Raw genomic sequence first — 6000 nt, 5'->3', positions numbered from 1 at the left:
GGTCTTCTGCAGATGTCTTCTCTGAGTAGGTTTAAAAATCCTCCTCCCGCTTCTAGTCCTCGCCTTTCCCACAACATTAGGGCGTCGGGCAACGGAGACGGCCGGTTGAAAACTGCACCCACGTCTGCTGCCTCTGCTCTCTGCAGGAGACAGGAATCCAGGGCTTTGCCGTCGTCATAGCAACTAGGAGTTCGCGGCCCCCCACCTTCCTCCAGTTCCTTCCACTTCCCCTGTCGGATGGGTAGAACTGCCGCTTCTCTCGCGAGATTTGAGCTTAGAGCTGAGAAGCTCAGCGGTGATCTCACCCGATACCGGGGAGGGAGCTTGTGAAGGAGGGGACGGAATGGGGCGGGGGGTTGGGGAGGGGAGAGAGGCGAGGGGACGGGAAGGGCGAGTGCTGCTCCGCCACCGCTGGCAACTTTGTGAACGAGTTCAGTGCGTGCGTGAACGAGTGAGCGAAAGTCAGTGCGGCGCTGAACACCGGGGAGAAGGGTCCCTGGGGAGGGCCAGGTCTGAGCTTCAGAGGCCACCCCCGCCCCCTACTCCGGCCACTGCATCCCCTCCTGCCTTCGTGGCTCCCTCCCGGTTTCCTCCCCCTACCGACCTCCCAGGGCCTTCCTGTCCCCGTCTGCAGTTACCTGTCCCCTCCCCCACCCGACACGCACCTCCACTTTCCCTGGCGCCCACCTTGGACCTCTGGGCCCCAGATACCCCGCACTGGTTTCGCGCGCCGGCCGCCCCCTCAGCTCTTTCTCCTGAGCGCAGGCGGGCGGGATGGGGGACGCTGAGCCTCGGAGGCTGTGCGAGCGGGGATCCGAGCGCCCAGACAATAGTTGATGCCCGGGGACGGGGCACCTCTGCCCCCCACTCAGCCAAGAACGCGTCCCCCGCCGGCTGCTCTCCAGTCTACATTCCGGGTCCCCCTCAGCGCCTGGCTCGGGTGGAGGGCTGATTCGCCCCCGCCTCCCTCGGGGCCCCCTCAGCTCGGCGCCCGCCCCGGCCCGGCCCGGCCTCGCCGCCTCCCGTTCTCTGCAGAAGAGGCGGTGAGTGAGCGCGCGCCGACGGTCTACACGGTTTCTTTTTCTCCCCAGGGAGAGCGCGCGGCGGACCCGCCCGGGACGCGCGGCGGCACCGGGAGGCCGGGCCCAAGCGGTAAGTGGCTCCCGCGACCCGGGTCCGGGCAGGGGAGCGGGGGTGCAGGATTGTTGACAGCCCCCCCACTCCATTTCTGGCCAGGGTTCGGGTCCAGGGCCCGGAGTAGGACACCGGGAAGCTGGTCAAAGTTTTATTTCCTATTTGGTGGCGTGCTGATAGCGCAGCCCGGCGGGGGCGAGTCCTGGCTGCACCGCGTCCGGCGCGCGCGCGCGCACCTTGGAATCCGAATCTGCACAACTGTCCGCCTGGCGCCTGTGGGAGAGGCTGGGAGACCCGCGTCCCGGTTGGGGTGGCTGTGCCCACCCCGCTGCTCTCGTCTCTACCGGGCGACCTTTTCATTTCAGTCACCTGGGTGAGCGCTTTGCAGGCTGATCTGGGAGGGCACAGGCCGAGAGGTATAATCGTGAGATAGGGAGACAAGCAGTTCGGTGGTTAATTTCTCTACCCCGGGCCTGGGGAGGGGGAAGTGAAATTTCGGGATGCTCTAACCTGCCGAGGGCTAACACCACAAGAGGGCTGGGTAGGCTTGAGGGTATTGCAAAAAGAACTTTTCCTCCCTCGCCCCATCTGTTTCCAACTTCTCTCCTGACCTTAAAGAAATTTGCGAATCTCGCTATCGCTGCACGACATTTCTGGGAAGACAAGTAATCTTGCTGGGCAGGTTGAAATTTCATCAGGTTCACCGTTTGGAAAACATATAGACAAGGGAAGTGGCTCACTTTCAGGGAAGATGTCGTTTAATTGAGTCGTTTGGTATTCGTTTTGAAGGGGACAAATCACTCCAAGACGGCATTACCTTATAGATTTTATTTTTCATGACGGGAGGCAGCAGTCACTGCAATTGTTACTACCTGCTGGACGATTATATTTCTAAACTGGGAGCCAGTGATGCGATGCAAATTTCAGAGTAAAGGTGTCGACTTTCATCAGGTTCCAGGTCTATCTGGATGAACTGGGGTTGGCGTTTCCTCTATAAAGCAAACCTTTCATGTTGAAACTCTGACTCAGACTCTTAAAGCCATTGTTTTTATACTGGTACTCTGTGGGAGTTAAGTGTCAACTTTCTCTTGTTTTCTCATATGGAATATTCGTTCTGGGCAAAGATCCTCTGATCTAATCTTTTGGGAAAGTACAAAATTAAGTCCTATGGAATCTATTCTCTGTAGCTTAGTAACGGTATTTTTTACTTCATATAATCTTGATTTAATGACTTTCACTTTTTACTTTTTCATTTTTTGAAAGCTGCAATTAAGCCACTTTTACAAGGATGGAAAAAAAAACTTATGGAAATAGTAGAGAACAGTGGTAACAGCAGTAGTTTCAAATAAAAGGTTTACATAAAGCAGTTTATGGTCACTGATGTCTCTGACTATTAGATGACATACAGTTATTAACAAGAATATTAATATTAAAGCATTTTTTCCCATGGAATAAATTATTTATACTAAAGCATTAGCAATTAACATTGCATTTAAAATAACTTGGGGGTTGATTTGCCCATAAATCGTTAGGGAGAAAATAAGAGATTTGGGGGGGGGATGAATGGTTTCATGTGGCTATTTTTAAAATTTCATTATGTTTAAGTAAAGAACTCTTGAAGTTGACTGTATCATTAGATTTCTCTGGTTGACTGAGAGAACAAGTTTGGCAAGTGGCTCAAGACAGTCAGTAGGTGTTGCTGTTAGCTTCTCTGCAGTTCCTGGTACTGCTCCTCCAGTTCGAAATTGTAGTTCTGATACAGTGAACTTAGCTCCGAAGCGTCAGGCAGTGTTCCTGTGACTTCGTCATGGAATTTAATGGCAGGGTTGACTAGAACTCTTAGTAATAATTCCAGAGCACCATACTGAAATTGTCCATTGAGATTTTCTTTAACTCTATCCTTTCACTGTTCTTTTCTGGCTTTTATAATTTGCTTTTGCTGTGAATTAGGTGTATAATTTTGATATGTCCTCCGACCCCCCATTTTAAAACAACTCTTAAAAAAAACTACCTTTTAGTAACTTCATTGAAGTCATAGATTGAAGATTGCTTGAAATTAGCAATTCAGTAGACTTTGAGGGATCTTGGTTGACTGTGAGTCGAAATTGTATATTTTCAAGTTTGCAGTTTGATTTTTTTTTTTTTTTTTTAAATGGCTGTCCTGTATCTCTTTGACCTGTGAATCAGGAACATGAGAAGAGGGGAAACATATAAGAGTTCAGATTCCCTGAATCTTTCCCATTTAGAGGGAAGTATATCGTGGGTTAATGATAATTTGGTTTTGTGTTCCTGTTGGTCCTCTCTGTTGTGCACATCAGTGCACTTAAGTATGAATAGTCCGAAGATTTTCTGGTGGAATCTCAGATTTGGGCCTTCTGGTTCAGTGACCAAATTGGACTCTCTCTGAGGAAGACAAATAGACTCATCTCCATTAATGTAGAGTCAGAGCTCCGGTGAAGCAGCATGCTTTTTTTCTTTCTTTTGACTCAAATCACAGAAACTCATATCTCAAATTCAGACCTCTCCCCCTGTAATATAACTATATTCTTAAACTTTTGAGATTTGTGGCTAGTCGAACAGTGTTTACCGAGTGCCTCTCTATATGGAAGGCATGCTCTTTCTTGGATTCTGTGATTCCAGTGGTATGTTAAACTGTCTTCTTGGCCTCAAGGAACTTTTGTGCAGTAGGACCATTTGTAGTAACTTTCCCCGGTTTGGTGTAATGATACTCTGATGCTCCCATGAAGGTTTTGCATAGCAGGCAATTAGTTTTGAATTTTAACTTATTTAAATTAATTTTTGAAATAATTTAATAATTAAATACTTTAAAAGTAATTTTTGGGGGCCCTGGCTGGTTGGCTCAGTGGTAGAGCGTCGGCCTCGTGTGCAGGAGTCCCGGGTTCGATTCCCGGCCAGGGCACACAGGAGAAGCATCCATCTGCTTCTCCACCCCTCCTCCTCTCCTTCCTCTCTGTCTCTCTCTTCCCCTCCTGCAGCCAAGGCTCCATTGGAGCAAAGTTGGCCCCGGACGCTGAGGATGGCTCCATGGCCTCTGCCTCAGGCGCTAGAATGGCTCTGGTTGCAGCAGAGTGACGCCCCGATGGGCAGAGCATCGCCCCCTGGTGGGCATGCCAGGTGGATTCCGGTCGGGCGCATGCGGCAGTCTGTCTGACTGCCTCCCCGTTTCCAACTTCAGAAAAAAAAAAAGAGTAATTTTTTGGGCCCTGGTCTGTTGGCTCAGTGGTAGATCATCGGCCCAGCATGTGGATGTCCCGAGTTCAATTCCCAGTCAGGGCACCCATGAGAATCGCCCATCTGCTTCTTCCCTCTGTCCTCCTTCTCTCTCTCTCTCTCACTCTCTCTTTCTCTCTTTTCCTCTTCCATAGCTATAGTTTTTGAATGGCTTGAGCACATTGGCTGGGGCACTGAGGATAGCTCCCTATAACCTCTGCCTCAGGTGCTAAAAATAGCTCTGTTGCGAGCATGGCTCCAGATAGGCAGAGCATTGGCCCCAGATGAGGGTTGCTGGGTGGATCCTGGTTCAGGTGCATGCGGGAGTCTGTCTCTCTACCTCCCTACCTCTTACTTGGAAAGGAAGAAAAATAAAAAAGAAGAAAAAAATATTTTGAGAAATGATTTTGAAATAATGAAATACTACAGTATTTGTTCTCAGAAGGCCTAGGCTTAAATTTTCCAGCTATGATAAAATATATATATATATATTTTAAATTTTTTAGATATTTTGATTTTAATGAATTTAGAGAGACAGAAAGGGAGAGAGAGAGACTGTATATGCCCTGACTGGGGATCAAACCAACAACCTCTGTGCTTTGGGGTGATACTGTAACCAACTGAGCTATCTAGCCAGGGCCAGCCAGCTATGATAATCTTAAAATATAATTGAACCAAGCCCTGGCTGATTGGCTCAGTGGTAGAGTGTCGGCCTGGCGTGTGGAAGTCCCGGGTTCGATTCCCGGCCAGGGCACACAGGAGAAGCGCCCATCTGCTTCTCCACCCCTCCCCCTCTCCTTCCTCTCTGTCTCTCTCTTCCCCTTCCGTAGCCAAGGCTCCATTGAAGCAAAGATGGCCCGGGCACTGGTGATGGCTCCATGGCCTGTGCCTCAGGCGCTAGAGTGGTTCTGGTTGCAACAGAGCGACGCCCCGGATGGGCAGAGCATCGTCCCCTGGTGGGCATGCCAAGAGGATCCCGGTCGGGCGCATGCAGGAGTCTGTCTGACTGCCTCTCCGTTTCCAGCTTCAGAAAAATACAAAAAAAAAAAAAAAAAATATATATATATATATATATATATATATATATATATATATATATATATATATATAATTGAACCTTTTTCTGAACAGTCTGAAAAACTTTTTCTGCAGAGATGGACATAATACTTGCCTCATAGCTTTGCCGCAAAAATGGTGTGAGAGTACTGTGTAAACCATAAAATCTTATTTGCAATTGCATTTTTTTTCTGATGAACAGATTCATAGAATGTTGGACCTAGAAGGGATTTTGAGCAAAACTCATGTGGTCCATCTTCCCCATTTTACAGAGAGGTAAACTGAAGACCAGAAAGGTGAAATGATTTGTTGAAGGTTATAGAACTAGTCAGTGATAGGAAGGCAGGTTTGCAGAGTTAGCTGTACTCCTGTTTCCTGTTTCTTCCCCCCCCCCCCACCTTAGAGTCTGTTATGTTAAAACTTGTTTACTACTTTCCCCCCCCTTACATTTAAGTGTTCAGTGTTCATTAAAAATCTAAAATGAGAAGCAGCAAAACTTAAGGAAACAAAATCTACACAAAGGTTGGAAACGTATGAAAACAGCATTGATGTCGTATTCAGTAACTAAGCTTTAGTTAG

The 6000-nt window shown here is 48.4% G+C and overlaps 1 protein-coding gene and 1 non-coding gene across 7 annotated transcripts in view; both read left to right on the top strand.

Annotated features, from left to right (window-relative positions):
- The first annotated feature begins 364 nt into the window (after nt 1–364).
- SIPA1L1 (signal induced proliferation associated 1 like 1) overlaps nt 365–6000 on the top strand; it is a 372985-nt gene continuing 367349 nt past the window's right edge. For 3 of the 6 annotated variants that reach the window (XM_066344442.1, XM_066344440.1, XM_066344435.1), the window contains exons 1-2: nt 365–461; nt 1092–1152. The gene's annotated coding sequence lies outside the window, so the exon portion shown is untranslated. Of the gene's footprint in view, nt 511–1075; nt 1153–1360; nt 1508–6000 lie in introns of those variants that run through there. The other 3 variants (XM_066344437.1, XM_066344438.1, XM_066344436.1) reach the window with 3 other exon arrangements.
- On the top strand, nt 3979–4054 carry TRNAT-CGU (transfer RNA threonine (anticodon CGU)). Its single transcript has one exon. It is a non-coding gene; the product is annotated as a tRNA-Thr (tRNA).

This window comes from Saccopteryx leptura, chromosome 6 (genome assembly GCF_036850995.1).
Source record: "Saccopteryx leptura isolate mSacLep1 chromosome 6, mSacLep1_pri_phased_curated, whole genome shotgun sequence".
In the NCBI taxonomy this organism is placed as follows: domain Eukaryota; kingdom Metazoa; phylum Chordata; class Mammalia; order Chiroptera; family Emballonuridae; genus Saccopteryx; species Saccopteryx leptura.
The sequence above is the reverse complement of the archived record's forward strand: the minus strand, read 5'-3'. Positions and strand labels throughout refer to the sequence as shown.